The sequence below is a fragment of the Atheta coriaria genome, unplaced genomic scaffold, assembly GCF_025399875.1.
Source record: "Atheta coriaria isolate IRGN ID8LTWV9N9 unplaced genomic scaffold, Caltech_Dcor_3.1 hic_scaffold_10_pilon, whole genome shotgun sequence".
Taxonomy (NCBI): Eukaryota; Metazoa; Arthropoda; class Insecta; order Coleoptera; family Staphylinidae; genus Dalotia; species Dalotia coriaria.
In genome coordinates, this window is record NW_027045452.1 from 8,263,418 (window position 1) to 8,288,356 (window position 24,939).

The 24,939-nt window shown below is 33.4% G+C and overlaps 1 protein-coding gene and 3 long non-coding RNA genes across 4 annotated transcripts in view; 1 reads left to right on the top strand and 3 right to left on the bottom strand.

The window, feature by feature from the left end:
• Positions 1-2,404: 2,404 nt before the first annotated feature.
• The window catches only part of FMRFaR (FMRFamide Receptor), a 44,029-nt gene continuing 21,494 nt past the window's right edge, over positions 2,405-24,939 (top strand). Inside the window, 2 exon segments of the mRNA XM_065313380.1 lie at positions 2,405-2,894; positions 16,469-16,537. The gene's annotated coding sequence lies outside the window, so the exon portion shown is untranslated.
• LOC135800222 (uncharacterized) lies at positions 9,965-17,453 on the bottom strand. The gene is made up of 3 exons (XR_010550124.1): positions 17,124-17,453; positions 16,134-16,185; positions 9,965-10,042 (listed from the first exon to the last, which is right to left on the bottom strand). It is a non-coding gene; the product is annotated as an uncharacterized lncRNA (long non-coding RNA).
• On the bottom strand, positions 14,127-14,617 carry LOC135800910 (uncharacterized). Its single transcript, XR_010550242.1, has 2 exons — positions 14,545-14,617; positions 14,127-14,416 (listed from the first exon to the last, which is right to left on the bottom strand). It is a non-coding gene; the product is annotated as an uncharacterized lncRNA (long non-coding RNA).
• On the bottom strand, positions 16,353-16,880 carry LOC135800223 (uncharacterized). The gene is made up of 2 exons (XR_010550125.1): positions 16,823-16,880; positions 16,353-16,761 (listed from the first exon to the last, which is right to left on the bottom strand). It is a non-coding gene; the product is annotated as an uncharacterized lncRNA (long non-coding RNA).

Here is a 24,939-nt window from a genome sequence, read left to right on the forward strand (position 1 = left end):
ATATGAATACACCACAGAGGGTGCTAGCATGCACTCCGCAGCATTAAATTCACCGCTAATTTCTTGCTGCTGGGTTCGAACGAATTTTTCTTATCAAAGACTTGTTTGTAAACATCAATGCGTTTCGTTGAAATAAAATATGTTGCTTTGCCGTGTAGTTTTCAATAAAATACCTCTATATTAAATAATAAATAAAACAAAACAAAATAAATCATATTTACTTAATTAATAATTTTTTAACGTTGAATTTAATGAAATATAAACCTTTATTATTTTCTAAGTTGAATACTAGTACAGTCATTTGGTACTAAAAAACGTGGTTGCTGGGAAAATAGTGCGGGATTGTTGAAAATTGGTATTCATATAGATTTCGAGGTGCTCTTTACGAATTTCAACTTTGCCACCTCGTATCTTGTTCGCTCGCGCCACCATCTTGGAAAAATGGTGTCAAAAAACAGTCTTTTGACCATATCTCGTTTCCGACTTATTTTACGATAAACATATCTATATAATAAATTAAACTAGAGAAAATTTCCTATAATTTATGTAAGTACCTTTTTCTTGTAAAATTAATAGTTTTGGCGTACGGGCGCCACAAAGTCTACTTCAACATTCGTTGTTCACGAGATATGTAGGAAACGATATAATAATGAGAAACTAATCATTGCGTTTAAAAAAGGAAGTGTTGTCACGACTTTTCAACCACAACTGCGATCCACGTGCCCAACATTCTCATTTAAAGATTATTGTTTTTTGTACGCTGCTGAAATAACAGCAGAATTTATAGCGAAATAAAAACAGACGCATTTGAGTGATCGAAATATTGTGTATAGCGTACATAAATTATCGATGTAAAACACTATTTCAGAACGTCCTAGAGCACGTAATGATGATTGGGGTAGAGCGATTGTTGAATGCCTCGAGCGTGTTCATGATTTGGTCGAAGCCAATGCACAGTATCACAATTCGTGCATGTTATCGGTGAAGATGTAGATCTTCTTATTCTTTTAACGGCGCTATCAATTTTGCAACAAATCTATTCAACCAAAAGCATCATCGATCAAACAGCGGCAGATCACATATTATTCTTACACGCTTTTAGTGGCTGTGATACAACATCTGCACTCTTTCATCAAGAAAAATTAAAATGTATTAATGTACTCTGCAAAAATCCAGATTTAAACGAAGTTATCCAGGTATTTAAAAACCCAAAGGCTGGTACAGAGATCATTGCTACAGCTGGCGAATTCTTCCTTCTTAAATTATACAGTTACAGTGATGTGAAAACTATGCAAAATATGTCTTCAAACATCTATAGATATGCCAGCTTCACAAAATCAGCATACAAAAATAAATTTAATATTGCATCGCTACCACCAACAGAAGCCGCAGCCCGACAACATTCGTTCAGAACTTATCACCAAGTTAGCAAGAATGGGCTAATTCCTGTCACCACACTTGAGCCCCCAGCTCCCGAAACATTGTTAAAACTAGTATCTTGCAAATGCAACAAGGGATGTCTGAAAGCCTGCGGCTGCAGAAAGGCTGGATTGAAGTGCTCCGTTATCTGTACAAATTGCAGTGGTACCTGTGATAATTCGCAAGTTCCATCACAAGATAGCGATGAAGAGGAAATGAATTTTCATCATTTTTTATTATTATTATTATTTTTTATTATTTGAATCAAGACAATTTAAAGCAAGGAAAAAGTGGTAGGCAACTTTTTATTGCAAAAATTTGACTGGAAAGGTGAAAATTGTGGTAAAAGCTAAGACATAGATTAACTCATATTATATTTTAAATCTATATGGCGTTAAACTAAATTTCACATTTTTTAAACTAAAATTCAATAATTTTATGCATAAATGCATCTCCATAATAAGTTGTTACGATTACCGTTTTGAGCACACGTACGATGAACTCGAGAACCAAGATAGCATTGAAAACGATAATCCCATCGCGGATAGTATGGCAGAAAATTTTACCTGTGATATTTCGATCGGTCCTGAAAACAATTAACGCACAACACCTGGTCCATCGCGAAGAGCGAATCGGAAGATAATCCATTACATTTTGGAATAGTGCGTGTGGATTAGGCCTACTGGGAATACCACGATAAAAAAACAAACGCGCCACGTACTCTACCTCATGGTGGTGTGGAAATGAGTTTTTGGCAAAAATTAATGTTGAAGTAGTCTTTGCGGCGCCCGTACGCTAAAACTATTAATTTTACAAGAAAAAGGTACTTACATAAATTATAAGAAATTTTCTCTAGTTTAATTTATTATATAGATATATTTATCGTAAAATGAGTTGGAAAGGAGATATGGTCAAAAAACTGTTTTTTGACACCATTTGTCTAAGATGGTGGCGCGACCGGCAAAGATACGAACAAACCAAAACCCACAACAAGTGAGTACTTCAAAACATCTAAAATAAAATAAAAACAAAAAAGTGTTTAAAATTAAATTTAAGTAAAAAAAACTTTGAAAAAGTGAAGAAAAGTGGAAAAATATTAAGAAATATTATTATATTAAGTGTAGAAGATTAATTAAATACGGTACTTAACTTAATTAAGTATATAGGACTAGGATAATATCAGCGCGCATTAAAAATGTCGAGTGGTGTAAAGTTAATTACTTTAAGCACTCCCTAGGTGCGTAATTTTATTATTACAGTGTTAAAATGTGAAGCAAACTCAAAACAAACTATTAAAACATTATATTAGTGACTTTGTGTGATTATTTCTTATAAATAAATCACAAAAATAACAAAAACAATCAAAAAAACATTTTTAAGCAAAAACCTTCGTGAAAATAGTGAAAAAGTGAAAAAAAGTGCAACAATTTATGGAATTCTAAGCAACTTTACATTTTCATCCAACAATACGCATTGTAAGTAATAAAAAATGAAAATTATAACATTTGCACACAATAGCATGCGTAAATATTTATTTATTTATTTATTTATGTAAATATTATTTCGACACGTGCGTGTAAAACGTGTTTAATCATTGAATTAATTTCATATGACATTTAATCATTTTTTAAACTGATTCTGTCAATTCCGTTTGAGTGACACAATTCGCTGGCTGCGTTTTTCAATTAATTAACGCAGGATAGTTGTTCGGCGCGTAATTAAGGCATTCGTGCGTTGAAAGTTCGCCATGTTAGGCGACAGCCAAAGAAGGAAATGCCTTCTTAACGATCGTTAATAATAAAATCGTCGGCGTGCCAGCGACACGCGCATAACACAATCATAACTTCGCCGAGTTTATTCGGATGTACTTGTACGCTGCAGTTCGCGTAATGTTCTTGTTTGTCGCGGCAGAGAGCAGAAAGCAGAAGGCACAGATGTTGATTTTGATGTTGATGTTGACTTGGTGATAATGAATCAAAGCAAATTATGAAGAGAGAAAAATAAAATCAATGAATTTAATTTGAATTTATCGTTGGATGACACATAGGCAACCAAATATACAAAATGCATAAATTAGTTATGTATAATCCAGTTATTATGTGAAATAATAATAAATTTATGGAGTTAAAGCAAATAGTTTTGTGTTATTGTAGTGCTCGTTTTGGTTCGTTAGCGTAATGGGCCCAGAATAAACATACAATGTGTTTAGTTTTAATAAAATTAAATTTTGGTTATGTTCGGTCTTATACCGCTTCTCAAACATTATCCATGACAATGTATGTGTTAATTTAAGATGATTGTGTTGACACTTTTGATTTAAAACTTAATTCACAGCTGAAATTAATTAATTTCAGTCTCGGAATTTATATACTCCTTGAACTTTGTTATTTATTTCCGAATCATAATTGTAGAATAATTATGCATGCTAATTAGTAATTAATCACGGCATTTAAGTGAAATATTTATGGAATCAAAATTATTTCATGGGTATTTTAATGTACAGTGTGTAAAAATAGAAATTGGTAGTTGAAATGTGAAAAAAATAGATTTTTTTTGGAGTGCAAATGGATTAATTAAAATTTGCTCTCGTTAATAAAGTACAACTCACTGCACATATCGAAATGAAAAAGGAAGAATGAAAGCGAATGGAAAAACGTGCAAGCGACGCGTGGAATTGCGATGCGTATTCGTCCATCCAGTTGTTTAGAAATCCGAGGATTTCCATCCATTTCAATTAACTCACTTATCAATTGTTCGGCACAAGCTAATGAGAGCAATACCTGAGTTTTACGTTGAACATTTCGTTAGTTTTCATGTTTTTAGAACAAAAATCAGCAAAAACTTAAATTAAAATTAAAATTTATTTTTTAAGGTTTGCAACCAGTATTACAAATTAATGAGAATAAAATAGGAAACTTTTAAGTCTAGAATTTCTTGTTAATACTTAGTTCATTTGTTTCACATTCCTAGAACAAAAGAAAACAAAAGGAAACAATTTTTTTTTCTATATGCAACCAGTTTTACACATTATTGCAAATCAAATTGCAGTATTTCAAGTCTATAATTGTTTGTTATTGCATTGTTCGTTTGCTAGACGTTTTAAAAACAAAGAAAAACCTAAACGAATCAAAATTCTATTCATTTACTGTATGCAACCAGTATTACACATTAATACAAATAAAATTGCTAACTTTCGAGTCTAGTATTGCTTGTTTGACTTAGCTTAGAGTTGTAAAGTTGAGTGCATCTAATGATAGCTTGATAACGATGATAATGCGACAGGAAGCGCGTTGTGTGTTGTGCTGCGATGGACAATAAAACAGAAACAAGTGCGCGAGCGAAGACGACGCGCAAGTGTGGCATGTAATTGGCTATAAATCAGTGCAACGGCAACAAAGCAACAAACTCGCAATGCAACGATGAGCTGGGATAAAGGACACCAGCGCACGACAAAGTATCATTGGGATTTATGCGTTTCTGACCAACTTGCAACAAACTAGCGCGGCGCGGGTAAATTGCGTTTCATGCGTCTGTTTGCAAACAAGGCAAACATTTCATTTATAGATGTGAGAAATACCGGTATTCATAAAATTATACCGGTTATTTTTTTAAATAGCAATATTTTTTAATCAATTAATTATTAAAAACAAAAATAAAATTAATTATTAAAAATACCGGTATTAATAACGATATACCGGTATTTTTTAAAAATATTAATATTTTTCAATATAAAACCGGTATTACCGGTATACCCATATTTTTTTAATTTCAATATTTTTCAATCAATAAATTCTAATTATTTTTCCTAATTAATTTTATAAAAACCGGTATTACCAATATTTTACTTAAAAAATACCGGTTAACCGAAATACCGGTATTGAACTTACTGTATAAAAATCAATTCCCACGCATTGCAACGTAAATAATACTAATTTGGTTTTTCCCAAGAAAAACCGGTTGTAATCTAAAAAAAACTTATCATCCTTTTAGAGTTAAATACATCATTACACCTTCGCACCTCTAAAACCACAAAAAAACAATCTAGACTGCAAAAAAGCGCATGTATATGGAGTGAAAAAACGCATTTGGTATTCCAATGTGATTATCAGTTAGCGTTTTGTTAGTGTTGTCGTCCGAATCGCACCAGAGACGCCGCGTAAAAGTTTTAATTAAAGTATAGCTACGATTGCGAACTTTTGCAATTTGTGTCTGCACTGTCTGCACTATTTGCCAGAGTGTTACTGTTACAGGTGAACGGCAAGGTAATTAAAAGGTGGATTTGCAAGGGTAATTGCCATTTTTTTCTTTCTTCATTCTGTGAATGTATTCATTAGTTTAACCGCGGTATAACATCAATATTCAAGTGTTTATGGTAATTTTAGGTTAAATTTGGGTTAAATTTCACTTAAAAAACAAAAATTAATTATTTTGAGGTTATATTAAGGACATAGTGTATATTAATGTGGTATTGTCATTTGTCAGGAGCAGATTGTGCTGTAGATGTTCATTTTCTACTTTATTTATCGTTAAATCGCCATTCGGAGTTAACGTACTCGTACGAGTATTTCCTAAGAAGGTTTGTATACTTTCTATGGTTTTGTGCGAGTATTGTCCGTAGTATTGCCAGAGGGTAATACTTGGCGAGTTCGAGTTGGCGCCCATTTTGGTTTGCCAGCTTGCGTTGTGTTGCCGCACCGTTTGGCTTTACTTTAACGGCGGTTTAAGCGTGTGCAGGGCGAGCAAAAGACCAACTGAAACGAAAGGACGCGGACGCAAACGAAAACGGGGACGAAATGGATGAATGCATGAACGCGTGCTGGATTTTAACCGCTTTAAGTTTCACTCACAGTTGTATAACTCTTGGAGGTTTAGATTAGATAGACTGCACGCAATACACGCAATGAATTTACAATAGGGTACTGTTTGGGTGGTGATTGAGTTGCCTACATATGACATTTCTCATATACTATACAAATAAACTTAAAAAAAATTAAATTATTTTTATGTATTTCTAATGAAATTTTATATAAATTCTTAGAAATCCATTAAAAACTAATTAAGCACTACAGATTTATAATTTTATAGTTTTTCTCGTAAAAATGGATTTATGGATCATTAAAATTTCCATTTTATACTTCGTTATCAATTAAAAAACTGATGCACATACATCGCATGCATCTACGAGTACAATGATTTATTGTTATTTATTTCCGCTATAAATTGAGAGTACAAACAACAACAACATCAATTAAAGGTAAATGAAGTGAGTTTTGTTGGTAAATTGTTGTTCGCAGAATGTATGCGATTTAATTAACATAGAAACTAATTTTGATGTAAATTTGGTTGCGTTCACCTGCTATAAATTCAAAACTAATAAAACTATTCGGAAAGCGTTCAAGGATAGTTTCCGAACAGCATTTAAACAAAGTCAAACTGTCAAGGGTGGTAGTAAATTTCACCTTGACGTTCATTAACAAAATAGGCAGGTACTAAACATTATCTAAAAGGTGTTATATAGGAAAATTGCACGCAATCGCCAATCAAATAATCATGAAATTATTATTTATTGATGGTAATACGATTACATTCAATCGACAATTGACGATTGTGTGACGATTGCATAACGATTACTTGTAAAATGCATCAAATCGTCAAATCCCTACTAATATTATAAATGCGAAAGTCCTGATGTTTGTTACACTTTCACGCAAAAACTACTTAACCGATCATCATGAAAATTTGTACACATATTCTTAGTGGTCCCCGAATGGTTATAGGCTACTTTTATTTAATAAAAAAAATTATTTTTTAAATAAAATAAAGAAATTGTTTAGCCAATAATACCTCTGCATCTGGTTATTTGACTACTTTAACGCCATCTAGCATTCCAGCAATGAAGCTCAAACCTAAGTACTATAGTACCATCACACTGTATTATCACACTGTATTACCGACAGCTACGTCAACATCAAATCCAATTGACTACACTATGGAGACTGTACACTATACTTCCATAGACTATACTTTCAGCCATTTTAAACTTCCCGCCATTCTACTTCATTGTTACTTCTTCTGTGACTACAGACGCGTACGGAAGCAACTTCATTATTTTAGATATTCGCGAGCGAAGCCGCGGGTTAAAGCTAGTTAGGAAATAAAAATACAATTTAAAGACTTTTTACACTTTACAGTTAAAATAAATCATCATAAATTATCCAAAATGAAAATTTTATGGCAATATATTTAATCGTAGTAATTTAATCCGCTCCAGTTTATATTTACACCCCGGTCACAGGGCTAGTTGGCTCGCAGCGAGAGGATTTATCGCGTTTACGTGCGGGCTTGAGGGCGACAACGCGGATAAACTATTTTAATGTTTGCCCTGACAGCGCGACAGCGAAAATAGCAAAAATAACAGACAGCGAATTAGTGCGCAACATGTTTAACTACAGCTGAATATATCCACATGTCAAACACACATCGCAATTGTAACAATATTCAACACTTTTTATTATTACTACAAATTGATTGTAAATGCGTTCCACATGAATATTTGTTATCGTTGCTTAAAGTGCTTGCAAATGGTAATAAATGTTTTGTACGGAATTACAGAATCCAGTGAATAAACCGAATTGTCTGCGAGATACAAGCGCATTTATTTTACTTACGCTGTCCGCCCAGCTTAGACTAACTCGCGGGCAATGTGTGTGTGTGGAAAAGATAGAAAAGAAAAAAGAAAGAAGAGAATAACATACAGTCGTGCGCAATTCAGCTGCCAACTTGAGAAATGAGCGATGCAAAACGCTGTCGGCTACTGGGCTACTCACGTCAGCAACCAACCGAACACGTATATTAAGACTACTTGATGTCTACATGTCTAGAAACATTTTATTTGCGTTTTTTTGATGTGATATTTATTGAAATAATTATTGCTTAGTTTAGTTTATAGTAGTTTATAGTTTAAACCTTTAATGTGGGCCTGGGCCTCATTTGAAGCGTGGGCTGTGGCGGTGGAAAGCGTGCCAGGGCTAGGTCGGTGTGCTTGAAAAGCTCACGCAGCTGTTTTATATTTTCACGAGGCTTTTCGGCTTCCAAGCGTTACAGTCTGCATTTTCTACAATTCCCAGCGAATTCCTAGACGTTCAGCTTTGGATAAAGCTGCAAAAGTGCAGTATTACACCTATAACATTGCAGATTGTCAAGATAAACTTTTGCATGCTCAGAAGTGTTGCATTTTCAAAAAATAAATTTTAAATTTTTTGATTAATGGTAAAAAATTAATTAAACCGAGTAAGATTCTCATTTGTTTTTGGATTTGCGTAGATTTCGGTCTAATTTTTTGCGTGCGCTGATAGAGTTGAAGTAGATGTACGTGATTTAATAAAAGCTCTACTTGTGGACACACGTACGCGACGTAAACAGCGCGCGCGCGACGTCGAATTTTATTTTTATTTTTATTTTTATTAAGAGCTCGCAACACAGCCGCCACATGAAATCATTTTCAATGGTAGAACGCGCTAGAGATTTTGAATTTTCACGGAACACAGGCGCCACTCAAAGCTTTCGCTTTGTTGTTTTACTCGACGCAGCGACAATGTAGGCCAATTAAATATCTATTTTCTACTTTAATAAAGGCTACATAACAAAGTCAAACACAATGTAGCCTCGTTTTAATATTACTTGTTAATGTATTAATTTCCTTGTTATAGTGTTATAACTGTTCTGTGTAACGACGAAAAATATTTTCATTTCTTGCAATTATGAGCTAGAATATTTTTTCATAGACATGACATTGATGGTAACATTTGAAATATTGTTGTGGTTATGCAACCCAACATGCCTACAAATTGCAATGCAAATTTCTATAACTTAAGCACGATTTTTCAGCTAATTTGTTGGGGTGCACGTTACGTTACAACAAAATTATTTAAACATAACACAAGTGAATACAACTGAGCGACGCGGAATTCATATTTAGACTTCAGGAAATATTTACCGGCATTTTTACAAAAGTAATTAAGTTTAAAACCAGCTTAAAAAAAGCATAAACAGATGTCGCCACACGTAAAATTTCAATATTTAGTTATTTTTCTTTTTGATGTAACTACATCTCCTATAAGCTGTATTTATCTTTATTCATGTTTAACTCAATCCAAAGTCATACCTCAAGGTGGAATGACCTGTGTCAATACTGACTACCACCGTCTGCAAGGTCTGGAACCTTCAAAATTGAAATGTAAATACGACAACATCCTGCCACAACCCAACCACCACAAAACTTCATCCTCGAACACCCACGCTGCAATCGCAAACACAGGAATACAGGAAACAGGAATTCAATCCTGTTTACTATGCGTAAATGTGTACATTGTACATTATTCATTTTGAATTTAAAGCTGGCAGCTCAGGTAGGCAACTTTAAACACACACACACACACACACACATGTCACTGTTCTAAGAAAAAGCAATATGTAACATATTTCAAAGCTGCCGATTCCAATTACACAAGCTACTTCAAACGCCTTTGTCGATACTTACATTCTACCTTCATGTCTCAATATTCACGTGTCACATGACAACGTGTGCGAAATCCTTTGGAAATTTATTCTGTAGAAGCTGTTTCTGTATAAAATAGGAAATGAACAACAATATGAATTACTTCATACGCTGTTATTAAGTTTCATTATTATACAGGGTGTTTAATAGTATATTAAGTATCAAGTGTGCTAAGTGGCACTTTAACCATGTTTAGCGATGTGATGTTTACGTTTTTTTATTTTTATTTAATTTTTACGCAGGCGCAAGTTCCACTCCATAACTAAAGTACTTTAGTCACGACCGTGGCTAAAGTGTACTTTTTATGTCTCGAAACCGTGGAAAAAGTGTAAAAATAGAAAAATATACTAACTATTCAAATAACTAAATTTTACCTTCTTTATAAAACTATATAAAACCGTCCGATAACAAAATATCAAGTAACTCTACAGGAAAAACGATAAAGGACTAAAGATAACCCGGTTTATATTCCTGAAAATAAGGATAATGTAATAGTTATGAGGCGATTTCACGCCAACGCCGATAGCGACACCTTTCCAGCTTAAAATAACTATACAATGTGTTTGAGTTGCGATATAAGTATCGAACACATTCCAAAACTACCGAACAACCGAAACAACCAAAACATTTTGATTTAATTCCTGAGCTTTTCGCGTGTCCGAAACTTTTGTGGACGAATTTAACCACCAACCAAATCCACCAGGATCAGGCGGACCAGGACCTGCGTCACGCTGGCTGTCAATTCTCCCACGACAAAGTTTCTATTTGATTTCATTCCATATCATATTAAATAAGTTTTTGTGTAATCAAAAGTGCTCAACACGTTAAATGTTTAATTTAATGTGATATTTTAGTATAATTTATCATTTTGAATGCAATAAACATGCTTCCGAATATGATTGTGAATATAAAAAAGGATATTACCCGTAATCTGCCATGGTGGATATATCTTTTTGCGCAATTTTACGCACGTTTGGAACCACGCGGATCCATTTACGAGCGCACGGCCATAACACATAAATAAAAATAAATATGAATAACATATAAATCCTTCGATGGTGGTTTCTAGACAGAAAAATAAATATTTTTGTAGATTGTGTGTGACATAAGTATATATGCAACCAGTTGTACACATTGGATAGTATTCTATTGAATAATATGTTTAAAAAGTTGCATATTTTTATATTTTTTGTTTTATTTTTGTTTCTTTTGATTATTTTGTTTTTTTGTTTAACTTTTACTTTGTATATAAAATAAAATAAATTTTATTTGTTTTTATGATCTTCCAAGTCGTTATTCGCGATGCGGTCACATAAAGTCAACATTTTACGATTGGGAAGCATAATAAAAAGGGCGCAAAATACGAAATAAAATAAATTTAAATTAAAATTATAGAAATGCGATTTTGCTTACGAAAAGCGGTGATAAAAGATTAAGAAAGTTGCGAGTGCATTAATTTTTTCGGCAATTTCATTCCAGGTTTCTTTGCTTTGCTTTGCTTTGCGAAAGGTACGTTTTTTCATGGTTTATTTTACTTTACATTGCTAATTCCGAATTGAGTTGACAACTCACTTTCGGGTCGCTTTTCGGCCGTGCAGCTGAAGAAACTTTTTAAAGGCGCGCGCGTTTTTTTGTGTTTGCTCTATCCCAGATAAGATTCGAGCAAAAAGTAAATTATTTTTTGTCTCCTAGCGAACATTTAAGTGTTCTGAAATGTTTAAAAGCAGCGAATAACTTTCCGAATTTTAATTCCACTTTAAGTTTATCTCGCGGTGGAGAGATTCACACTTGGGGAAATTAATTGCAGAAAAAAAGGAGGAGATTATCACTTGTAAGTAAGAGTAAAACTTTACATTAAAAAGTTTTTAAAATTTTTATGCTGAAATCATCTGCCAAATGTCAAAAGTGAAATAATTTATTATTCTCCACGTGAAATCAGCACATTTGACTTTAGTCACCCCGTGACTAAAGCCTATGACTAAAGTATTTTAGTCACGGTTTTGACTTCTTGTGTTTAAAGTACCATTTTTGTGCCTCAAAAACGTGTAAAAAGTGACATTTTAAAGGTGGAAATAAAAAAAATAATTTTATGTGAAAATCTAACACTGTTTCAACTGACAAATGTCAAAAGTAAAATAATTTATTACTCGCCGCGTGATATTATGATATCTAGGTTGTGTAGCTTTATAGAAAAACACTTAACAAAAAAATCCATTAGTTGACTTGCTTTCATACTCACTTACCAAATGAACCCTCTGATGAGTTTGCCAAAATCGCACAGTAGGATAATAAATCCGCTGAGGATAAATTGCCTGTTCATAAATACGAAAAGGAAAAATCCACAGAAGCAAAAATAATGCTTGTAATACTTTAATATTTTAATTAATGAATTTTTAAGTTTTTATAACGTTTGAAATTTTAAGAATTTATATTAAAAAAACAGGAAACCCGGAAGTGAAATATGAAAGTATTTTTTTTGAAAAGTATTTACCTGGTTGCTATTTTTGCAAAATCAAGGTTAAAATCACTAACATTTCACAGAAATTTATTTATTTAACTTGAAAGAGAATAAATACTTGCAGTTTTCCTCTTTTCCTCAACCTATAAAGGAAAATTCCATATAATTGGCTTGAAAATTGCGCTGTCTTGACAAAAGCACCAAGAATATGATTTTACAATATAATAAAATACGCGGAGTCAATGACTAAGCGCCGGAAACGAGATCGACAACGAGCAAAGCGGAAAAGGGTACACGTTTCACACAAACGCACAGCGGAAACTCACTGTTTATGACATCTCGAATTGGCAGAAATGGAAACAGAGAAAAAAAGATAAAAAAGCGCTTGAATGACAAAAACAGGGGATTCTTAAACCAATTTAGTTTTTCCACTCGTGCCTAAACGTGAGCAGTCTTAGTCTTAAGACTACTCGTATTTGTGAGTCAATCGGAAATTGGTTTGCACCACAATCGAAAAAAATATTTAAGGTTATATACTGTGAGTTATTCGTTGTTCGTAGACTATAGGCAACTATATATACGCACTTACAATGTTTCAAGTTCTAAAAATATAACTTCCATCAATATCAATCAATTTGTATCAGATGTGCTATTTATATAATAGAGGAAAAGTCTTTGACAGTTTAGAGTAAATCAGTCATCATTACTAAAGACGTAAGAGAAGAATCTATAAAGAATTATTATTAGAAAAATTTTTCTTCTTTAAAGAATGTTTTATTTCTGAAGAAATGCAATTTTGTTGTGCTGCAATACTTGGAAGTAAATGCCATTATTTTTCATACACATCCGGGAATTGTGCTGTGTTTCACATTAAGAAATATCGGGATTTATTTAAAATACCGGTATTTTTCAAAAAACCGGTATTGCCGGAAATTTTTCCAAAAAAAAAAATAAAATTTTTGTGTATTTTTTATATTTACATTTTTATTTTTAGAATATAAATTTCGGTATACCGGTAATACCGGTATTAATTCTCAATAGAAATCCCGGTATACCGGTAAAACCGGTATTTCCGGTATTTTTAACTGAATAAAATTTTGCTTCAAAACTTAATTTTTTAATCATTTTATTAATGTATTTAATATTATTTTCAAAAAAAAGTAAAAATCCGCTTTTTGAGCATTTGTAAAATGTATAAACAGGTCAAATATTTTTAAAACAATGCGAGAGCACTTCAAAGCTTAAATTTTTGTGCACCCGCCAGTAAAATACTTCCTATCGTCGTATGGAATACAAAAAATGATAATAACATCAAACAAAACTTGCTTTTTATGCTAGACAAGTTGTATGCAACCAAGTTTACGGCTGAATTTAATTTAATTCATCATCAAATGCAATTTTCTATAACAAAGGCGGCTGGTAATGTACTTAGTAAATTGAATTGCTTAATATTTTTCACTTTCTTGACACGGTGTTTAACGCGCCGCGCTGTGCGTGCACACAAAGCGGAAGCGGTAAAACGGAAACGCTGTGACGGCGTCAAACACGCAACCAATGTCTGCATACATATTCGCGGTGCGAAGGAGCGAACAAGAAGGATTTGTTTTCGACACTTTTGTGTTTTGCTGCAGGCATTGTTAATGGGAATACAGTTTGAATAACGATTTGCATTAGATAGAAATGCCATTTAAGTGCAATTAGTTAATAATTTTATTTTTTACATAAACAAACTACTTATAGGTGAATGGTACCTCTAATAAATCCAAAACAAATCGTTTCAAAGTCAAATAAGGATGTGGGGCGCTTGGTCCATTGAGGATAATTTCACGAAGTATTGTAGAAGTTATCTCTCTTAATGATGCGACCAGAATATAATATTGTGTGAGTTCATCGTCAATATTGGATAAATTAAATATTGCTTCGAGTTGTACAAACCAATACTTCATATCTTCGAAGTAAATTGGTGGAATCGGCATAAATAACTAAAAATGTTATAATCAAATTAAATTGAAATTTATTTATTCTACTTCTAAAATGTTACTTAATCTCGTGTGTAAAGTCTTCGTTTACCCACTTGATACGTAATATACTATATAATAATCTTACTTACAGTACGTCCGCTCATTTTTACCCGCCCCTTTGTGTTACCAAACGCTTCAACTGACTGAGTAAATGTGAAATGTGACACACGACTAAATTCCGCTTCTTATATATAGACGATTCAATACCAGTGATAAGATAAAAAGATTACAGGCGTTTCTCGGGACTTTGCTCAGGTGGATTTTAATCAAAACTTACCTAAATAATTATTTGCTTGTTTTATTGACTTATTATGCCATGTTAGTATATCAGCTTTAATAAATGGAGTTTTAGTGTTAATTTTATCCCTAATTTAACATTTTTTCAGTTATCTTTTTGCTACAAAATGTAGTCTATATCTTATTTTAATTAATAACCTATAATATTCTAAGTTTTCATCAAAATTGGGTAACTAGTTTCTTCTTGAAAGAGTAACAAACATACAATTACAGATTATGGTGCCGATTTAGTATGAAATTGAACAAAACCCAGACACGTTTATTTTTACTCATTGCACGCCTGGTTTATCAAGTGATTTCGTTCATCTCCCCCAACTAATAACACTTCATCACATTCCACAAACTTTTCGAACGTCTGACATTAATAAAAACCGATTTCTAAATGTTCTGACGCAGATATAATAAGTGGAGTAATTGAAATCGGAATCGAAATCGAAATGGACGAAAAATTCCGTGCGATTCGCATTTGGAGCAAATCGAAGTCTCTCACACGCAAAAAAAAAACTCCACCACAAAGGTATACTAGGTGCTGAGTAGCTCATAGGTAGCCATTGAATACTAAAAAAAGAGTCTAGAGTCTTTAGTCTCGCATCCACTAACATGAAATTCCGAACAATCCGAACACACGAAAAGTTCGGAACATTTCGGGCGGCGTGTGGAAGGTTGCGGATCGGTGAACAACAAAAACACCCCGATTGAGAATGCAGTGTTAAGCGTTAATGGACGTGTGAGTTGAACGCTGTTTGAATATTTAATGCATTGACGCGATAATGCTAAAATGACACGAATGCATTAATCATTTATGTTTTCCTCCTACAGTGCTAATACTATAATACCTATTAGTTTTATTTTTATTTACGTTACAAGCGCGTGCAGGGGTTTTATTTATAGGTTAAGTTACAACTAATGTATGCAATCCATTATACAGCTATTGTTTTTTAGTTGGGAGTATGAAATATTGGTAGTAATACCGGTTTTTATTTTTAAATAGTAAAAATTGAAAATAATTTATCATTAAATGATTAGAAAAACGGGTATTATCGGTATACCGGTATTTTTTTAATTAAAATCGGTATTACCGGTATATTAATATTTTTCTTTAAAAATTATAAATATTTGATCTTTTAATACCGGTATACCGAAATACCGATATTTTTATAGAGAAAAATTTGATAATACCGGTATACCGGTATTTTTATTGGGGAAATACCGGTATATACCGGTAATTACAATCTTTCTGTCTAAAAAATATCGATATTTAGTTTTTTTTTAAATACCGGTATACCTAAATACCGGTTAAAACCGAAAATTCCGAAATTTTACACTAAAATTTTTAAAAACATACAAATTCTAATAAAAAACAATATAAATATGTACTTACCATATAAAATTATTGAATATGAATAACGTCGAAGTGGATTGCCGATGATTTACTGCACAAGATGATAAAAACAATCATAAAAACGTCGAAAATAAAGAAACGCTCATAAATCCCCGAATAAATGTATTAGTAAATTGTGAAGCAATATCAAAAAAAGGCAAACAAATAAATATGTTTAAATAAAGTGCTGTGTGCTTGAAGCTTCCACGAATATAGGCATAAATTGCAACAAATATTTATTCTTGTTTGTCACATTGTCAAGCGCAGCAGAGGAGAAATCAAATTAAATGTGGAAGTCAATACGTTTTTACCAATTTGCTTTCGTTCTGTTTCAGATGTTCACGGCGATGTGCTCGTAGATTTTCGATCATCTTATGTGCAGAAGGCAGAAGAAAAAGTTAAAGGTCAGCTATTAGTCTATTGTACCACACACACACTGGGTTTTCTCCGCGTCGGTTTGCGTTCCATTGCTTTTTCTACTTGAATACGTTTTTACGCTTGTTTGGCTTTGAATTTTGTGTTTTTCTTTTGTTTTCTTTCGAATTCATATTAGGTATATAACCTTATACAGTTGTATAGTGTACGGACTGTTAGTATCGACTGCAGCGCCACACTACTATTTGACGAACTAAAATGACAGCGTGAATGCAAGTTATAGAAAGTTTTAGAATTTTGTAGAGTGTACAGACTGTTAGTATCAACAGCAGCGCCGCGCTGCATTTTGACGAACTAAATCGACAGCGTGAATGCAAGTGACAGAGCGAGCGTTCTAGAATCTTGCAGAGTGTAGCCTGTTAGTGTTTAGTGCAGCGCCACACTCCAGTTTGACGAACTAAAACGACAGCGTGAATACAAGTGAGTGAAAGTTCTAGAATATTTTTGAATCGCTGCGATTTCAAGGTTAGTTTTTTTTTTATACGTAATATATACACACAACATGACTTGTGCAAATATCACAAAAGTGCAAATAAAAATACAAAAAATTCTAACCTTAAAAGCAGGTGCTGGCAAAAGTTCCTAATCATGTTGCCGGCGGCGTGTAATTCTCTTCGGTTGCACATTGACGCGCATCGGTTTTCGTTGATTTACTCCCGAACTAAAGTTCTTTTTTTTTACGTTCAATTACATTACTCGCGAGCACTTGTGTCCGTTTGCGAGTGGCCAGTGTCTGACTACGACCATCAATCGTTCTTCTACGTAGGCTACCCCTTCAACATGTTGGCGCTCGTCGGTTTTTATTCCGTGGAATAAAATTCAAAGCAAACGTAAAACCGTTAACGCTGCGAACGTAACGAAAGTTAAGTATGCTTCAAACTCGTGCGAAACTATTTCAACAAGTAAGTACAAGTATGCGCTGAGTGTGAAAAAATATACACGAGAATTTTCCATGTACGAGTATGCAACTTGTTATACGAGTATAAAAAGTAGACTATAGTTTCGGAAAATATTATTTCATATCAAAGTGAATATATTCAACAAATCAAGTTGAGCTTCGCATTACACAAAGTAAATTCTTTGTTTGTTGAACACAGTTTTCGCTGAAAGCCGCATTAAACTGAATGAGTTGAGCACACCGAGCGAAATTAAAAATATGCAAATGTCGGACAACTAAAACCCAAATCCCGGCGCGATGAAAATCACAATAGTCGGATTTCTACATTTCAACACGTTGCACACAGGAACAAGTCGTGTTCTAACGAAAAATGATAAAAATTCAAAGCGTGCACAAAGCATTCCTCGCATTTAGATTCCGAACATTTTGGTGGCGGTGGCGGCAATGGGGCAATGAAAGCCATGTCGTCACACTCGCTGCATGATAAAAAAAGCGCCTTGGAAAGATAAAATGTGGGTGTAAATGAACGGCGGTTGTAACCGGGGGCGGCAATCACAAAAGACAAAAGACGCCGCGCGGTTTTTTTCTCTCTGTGTGCTTTAAAACGAGTTTCATGATTTACTGTCGAACACGAGAACGCGTCGTGCCGCCGCCTCCGGACCGCCACCAGACGATCCGAAGCGGAAATTGGGTTAGTGGTACGAGACGTCGGCGCATGTGTCGCTTTTATCATTCATTCTCGCTGAAACCGTGAATTTACAAATTGAATTCGCTTTACGAGACGCCTAAATGTATACAACCAATTTTACACCGTGTATGTTTGGTTGCTGCGATATGAACGGAAATAATTAAAATATTACGACGTAATTTGCGCTGGTGGAAAAAATATCACATCATTTTGCGTGGTTATTTTTGTTTTCGTCTGTTTCGCGCAATCCGCGGTGAGCAAATTATGTTTGCGCGGCGTGTACTTGAACTCGAAAATAAATTAGACAGATGTCGGCCAGAAAAACGCCAAACACTTTATTTTACACGCAAATATACAGTCAGTCGTGATATTTAACCCAAAAAACTTAAAAATAAATAATTATTATATAGGCAACTTGTTTTACATTTGTATGTGTGGTTGCCTATATTAAATCAATAAATGATTTGTTTTTTAGTATTTTGCGTTAAAATTGATGGAATTTTAGCGTTTTTTTGGTTGTTATTTATTATTTACGTGTTTACATAAGTTGTGCGCGAATCAAACGAGCCTAGTTGCTCGACGACGAGGAAAAATCGTTGCTTTTGGCGTAATATCAGCAGATAATGTACGTGCGAGTGCCAAAGCGCTGCGGGTATTAATAGAAATTAATAATTTTCGCCGACTGGGACGCGAAAATAAACACGCACGCGACTCTCAGTCGGTAATTACTTCGTAATTTCATCATTCACGCGACGATTCCACTCTGGAATGCTCACAACACTTCAATAACTAGTGTTTGTCAACTTGAAAACATACCAACCAATTAATACTTACATTTTGACTCATAACTCACTCAATAATAATCTAAGCATAAAAAATTATATACCAATTTGTAGGGAATATAATTATCTTTAATTTGATACTAAATTTGATAAAATTGGTTGAGTTTTGGAAAAGTTATCAACAAAAAATGAGGACAAAATATTTCAGCTAGTTTCAAGTTGTTTTGGTTGCCTATATTAAATTCAAAACATAATAAATTATATACCAATTTGTAGGGAATATAATTATCTTTAATTTGATACTAAATTTGATAAAATTGGTTAAGTTTCACAAAAGTTATCAACAAAAAATAACCAAATTTTCAGTGAATAATACAAATTGTTTTGGTTGCCTATATTCTATTCAAAACATAATAAATTATATATCAATTTATAGGGAATTAAATTATCTTTAATTTGATATTAAATTTGATAAAATTGATAAAGTTTTACAAAAGTTATAAACAAAATAAAAAACATAAAAATTTGAGAGTCATTTTGGTTGCCTATATTAAATCAATACCATGCTAGTCAATTATCCAAAAAGAAAACTTTGTAAATTTGCACTTGAATTAAATCTACCGGAAGATGATGAAAGACTCTTCAGAATTCATGCGGATGATAAAATTCCCTCGAAATCTTCGCCGCTTTTACAGTTATTTAATCTATTCTCGCCGCTGGGCGTTTATTAGTTAGTCCTGCTCAATTGAAGTTGGCAAAGTTGGCGAGAAGCAATCTCGTGGATACAAACTTTTTAAGTTTTCTTCCGGATAATTGTACTTCCGCATCCAGGCGATTCAAAACACCCTCAAATCGATTTTCCACTGAACACCGAAGTAATTATTATGAATTTATGAGCGGTCGTTAAATTTGCCGTTTATGAGGTGGAAAAATAGGTTATTTACTCTTATGGTGTTAATTGTGTTGCCTATTCATGTATGAAAGTTGGTTAGTTATGAAAGTATGTAGGCAACACGTGAAACACGTAGAAATCTACGAAAAGAAGATGTGAAGAGACAAGGTCGCGAGGTAAACTAATAAACACACCCGTTGAAGGAGGAAATTGCCCTCATTGCTCTCGAGGGCTCTCTCCGCCGACGTGCGCTCCATCTATGTGTTTATTCAACGACTCTATTACCAGTACGCGTCACTGAATGTTGATTTTACATTTTTCTCCATCGTCGCGCGCTCGGCCAACCAGCGTCACACTCACTCATAATCAATTTCTACATTATTATGCAACCCAATATACACTACGCCGCGCTACGTGTGTAACTTTAACTTGTTACTTGTTATTGACGTTTTGATTGGAAGTTGTTATCGTTATCGGCGTGTTTTGTTTCGTTCCGGACGCAAACACATCTGATTGATGCTTTTTTGATTGATTTCATAATCGCTTAACAGCTTAAGCTTTCCTTCGGCTCGATTGCGCGCTCGGTATTATATTCGACGGCGCGCGATTCAGGTCAATGCTAAATTAATTCGAAATTAATTCGCGCCCCTGATGCGTTGATTGACGCATTCACACGCCGAGCACTACTTCTATCAATTAATCGCTGTAAACCCAATTAGCAAAGCATGTAGGCAACCAGTCTCACAATATATTGTATATTTGGTTGCCTAACTTTACAACATAAAAAAAACAAATTGAATTTTAAGAAAAAGAAATCGAAAAATACTAAACATTCCATGCATTTCTAACGCACAATAAAAATATACAGAGTGTTTGAATTTTTTGATTTTTGGGTAAAATTTTATTTTAAAATGGTTTTGAACACTCTGTAGATGAATGTATGTTGCATGTAATGAAAGGACGTCAAGGAGAGGAATGGCAAATGAGATGTAAATGAGTATTCTATGTCTTGTGTTCCTGCTGTGTCCTTTCCGCTGTGGACTTTCCGCCATTGTGTGTAGACTTTTGCGAATTGCCACGATAGTACCGGCGCGAGGGGTGAGGAATTCGCTTGACGAAAACGAAACGAAAATGAAAATAGCGTACGTTATGCGACAGGCGATTATTTACACGTTTCGCGGAATATTTATGCGCTCGCATTGAAATTGTATGCAAATTGGGTTGCATACGACATAAACACACATGTTATCAAAGGAAATGCTTAGAAGTTTGTGTTATGAATGATTGAAATTATGAAAACAAGATGTTCAAAGGGTTGAGATGCGTGCGTTGGGGTTATGCAACCAAATTTGCAATTATGAAGTTATTTTGTCATTTTTTCGCGGGGGAATTCAATTTTCTGCAATTACACGCCACGGCACACGATTCTCACTGGGAGAATTTTATGCCTGAAGGGAAAAGTCAATTTGACGTTTTAATTCGAGCAATTTTCAGCGTTTTTTTCGGTTTTATTCTCGTTGCACCATTTTTACGTTTGTTTTATTTTATTTTTTGTGATTAAATAAAACGTGGAAGTAAAAAGTTATTATAGGCAACCAATTGTGACAAAGTGAATTAAAAGTAATTTAATTTAAGCGTTTAAATTTATATTACATTAATTTCTTGTTGAGAAACGCGTAAAATACAAAATAAACAATTAAATAAAAGAAAAGGCAAAAAAATATTAAACAATTTACTGAAGTAATTAGCTGTAATTACCTTTTAATTACTTTTCTTATTAAATCTGTAAATATTTCCGCCACCTGTTGGTGAAATTGTGAAACTTATAATATAGGCAACCAATTATACACAGATTTACACCAAAATAACCTTCTCATCCAAATGCTGTTGAATTTGCATACAATTACGAGCAAAATCTTGCACTCACTTGCATTCACTTTGTGTACGTGCGCACGTCGGCCATATTGAGTCCGCAAAGGGATTATCTGCAGGCGTTGTTTACGCGCGTCATGCCCGTCACGTCCGGAAGGAACTATGGCAGAAAATAGAATAGTAAACACACACAAACATGCAAAGTGCAAAGTGGTATGAATATAAAATAGGTTAGAATCGAATAGATACGGGCAGGCGTTTGAAAATCTAAACCATAAACAACAAGACGTCAAACCAATATTAGCATAATCTATTTTCACACACGCATAGATGGCAGCACTTGAATCAAAAAATATTTAAAAAAATATTTTAATAATTTTAACGTTTTAAAAGTGGAAATTTTATAGATGACGTATTACATCATGCAGTTTGAGTGTTACATGCAAAGTTGCAACGCTGACAACGTGCCAAAACGACGATTTTGCATTTGGGCATTAGTGCTACAACTACAGTTACAGTTTTCTGTAGTTTTATTCACTTTACACTTGGTTTACATGGGATTGCACTTGCAAAGTTCACACAATTGAGTTTAACGTATTATCAACTTCCCATACCCACTTTATAATATTATTAAACGAGTATAATACTATACTTTATTCACTTTTAATAAAAAAAATTAAAATTTGCGGATTTTTCTTGTTTTTTGCGATTTTTTTTCCCTCAAAAATAGAATAAAATCATCGTAAATCTAAAATAATTTGGTTGAAAGTTGAAAGCGATTAACGACTTAACTGCCCGACTGAATTATTATTATAAATACATTATGCATCATGCGACGAGGATGCAGTTTCTGCCAAATTTCTTGCTCGTCATGCGTTGCAGCGCATAAAAATATACGTAGTGAACAGCGCGAATGTTTCCGATTTAGTTTTACGACTCGCAGACATCTAAATTACACAGCTAAACAAAATAATTCGCGCGTGCACATGAAAGTTTGCCTGTGTAATATAAATACATACGGACATTTCCGCACAAAGCGCAGCCGGGTGAAGGAAACCAGCAAGTTTAATTAATTAAGTTTAAAACTGCCTGCAAAGTCGTAAAATCACGCGAACAAGTTTTATTATGCTACTAGTTTTTAGTTAAACTATATTTAAAGTTAAATTTAAAGTTTAATTTTGGGTAGAATTTGGAGTTTTTGGAATATGGTGGAAAGATGTATGTTGTGTTGCATATATTGATTAAAAAAAAATTTTTTGTATTTTTTTTGTGGGAAGTTGCGTTATTTTAAGCGTAAAGAGGTTAGAAAGGTTGCCTATAGTAAAATTATTGTACTTTTCTGTATTTATGAACGAAATTGGTGTTTTTTTTCTCTCAGAAGTCTTGTGAAGTGAGATTTCTTGAAAATACGAAATTTTATGACTAATTATTGCTTAAATCTATTTTTTGACATTTTAGAGCTTATAACATAGGCAAATTTTATTACATTAAATGTAAAAGTGTTAAAAAGGTTGCCTATAGTAAAATAATTGCAGTTTAATGTTTAGATGAATGCAATATGATACAAAATTGTATGATGTGTTGCATATATTGATTGATACCTAATAATTTTCTGTTTTTTGTGCGTTTTCCTGCTAATTTCCTAATTCTACTTAATGTAAAAGTTCATAAAAGTGTCACAACAAAATTAACTAACAAGTAACAAGCCAGAATTCTTAGAATGCGTATAGAAAGATATGAAAAGGGTGAGAGTAAGATAAAGTAAAAGTTAACGCAGCGAAACTTGCTGGCTTTGTTCGGAAACTGTCGCCAAAGCGCACGAAACCGTCGACAAATAAAAGGAAAGCACGCAGAAAACAGTATCACAACTAATAATTGTATTATAATTCTGTTTTCTTCTTCCCTGTGCTGTGTTTCTTTTACCCGCCTGCTTTGTTACTGCTTTGTAATGCACTGGAAAATGTACCGGAATGTTGAAAAGCAGAAACCGGAAAAGTTTTAATGTCTACAACGCTGAAAATAGTCATAATCATATTTTAAATTTAAAAATATAAAAAAATTATTTTTGTTAAGGTATGCAACTTTATTTACATTTATTTTTAGGTTAGTTGTTGAAAATACAGTGTGTTTTAATGATTTATTTATTTGTGGGTTTTGAGTATTGTGGTGCGTCTTTTGAGTCATCATCTAAGTGCTTCGCCGAGTTTCTTGACAATTTGTCAAAAAGCACTGCAAGAGATGGGCAAAATGAAAGAGAAAAAGGAAACATCATTATATTCGTATGTATGTGAAAGGACGCAACAATAAGAGAAATGAAAGAGTTTTCTTCTTTGCGAACATTTGAGCCAAGAGGCAAACATAACCCGAGATATAAAACACAACAATGCCAACGTTTTGCTTTGTTTGTTTTAATGCTGCTAATTTCTAGGTTAGAATACATTAAATTTTATTACGGAATTATCAAATCGTGTAATAAAGTTTAACCTTGACTTTTAGTTTCTATTTTAATCTGTGATAAGATAAAAAGAAATACAATTTAGTTTTATTATATTTAGTTTTATGGTTATGTGTTTTATGCTGCAACTATAGGCAACACATTAAACATAAACAGCTAAAAACGCCTATTTTGATTATTTATGTTAATAAAGTTGCCTAAATTCATTAATATTACAAAATATTCATTGAAATTAAAGAATAGTTTGTTGTGCTTGAATGTATGCAACCCAATATACACAAATGAATGCTTTGAACAATAATCACTTTGAATTTAACTTACAAGTGACTTCTATTCACCCAAGACTAATGGAAACCTCTTGATCTACACTCGCAATGTTGAAATATTGACAATTCTCACATTAACAGCATTCACAGCTCAACGTAGTTAATTACATAAGTGGATTTGACGACTCTGTTATCCTCTAAAGTCCTGAAGGTAATTCAGAATGCGAAGGCCAGCGAAAATCCTTCAAACAACATTCAAAACAAAAACGTTTTAATTCTAATCTACACCAAAATCGGTTAAAAACTAACTTCTCATTAAGTTAATCCATTTAAACTTAAAAGGTTGCCTATTACGATTATAGAAAGTAATTTTTCCTAATTGAATCAGTTTTTGTTCACAAATTGCTGTTTTCAGTTGTAAGCCGAACTAATTATCCAATTATCCACGCATCGTTTATTCGCTTAATGCACTTTCAACACACAAGCACGAGTAGTACTAGTAGCAATACTTGGTAGTA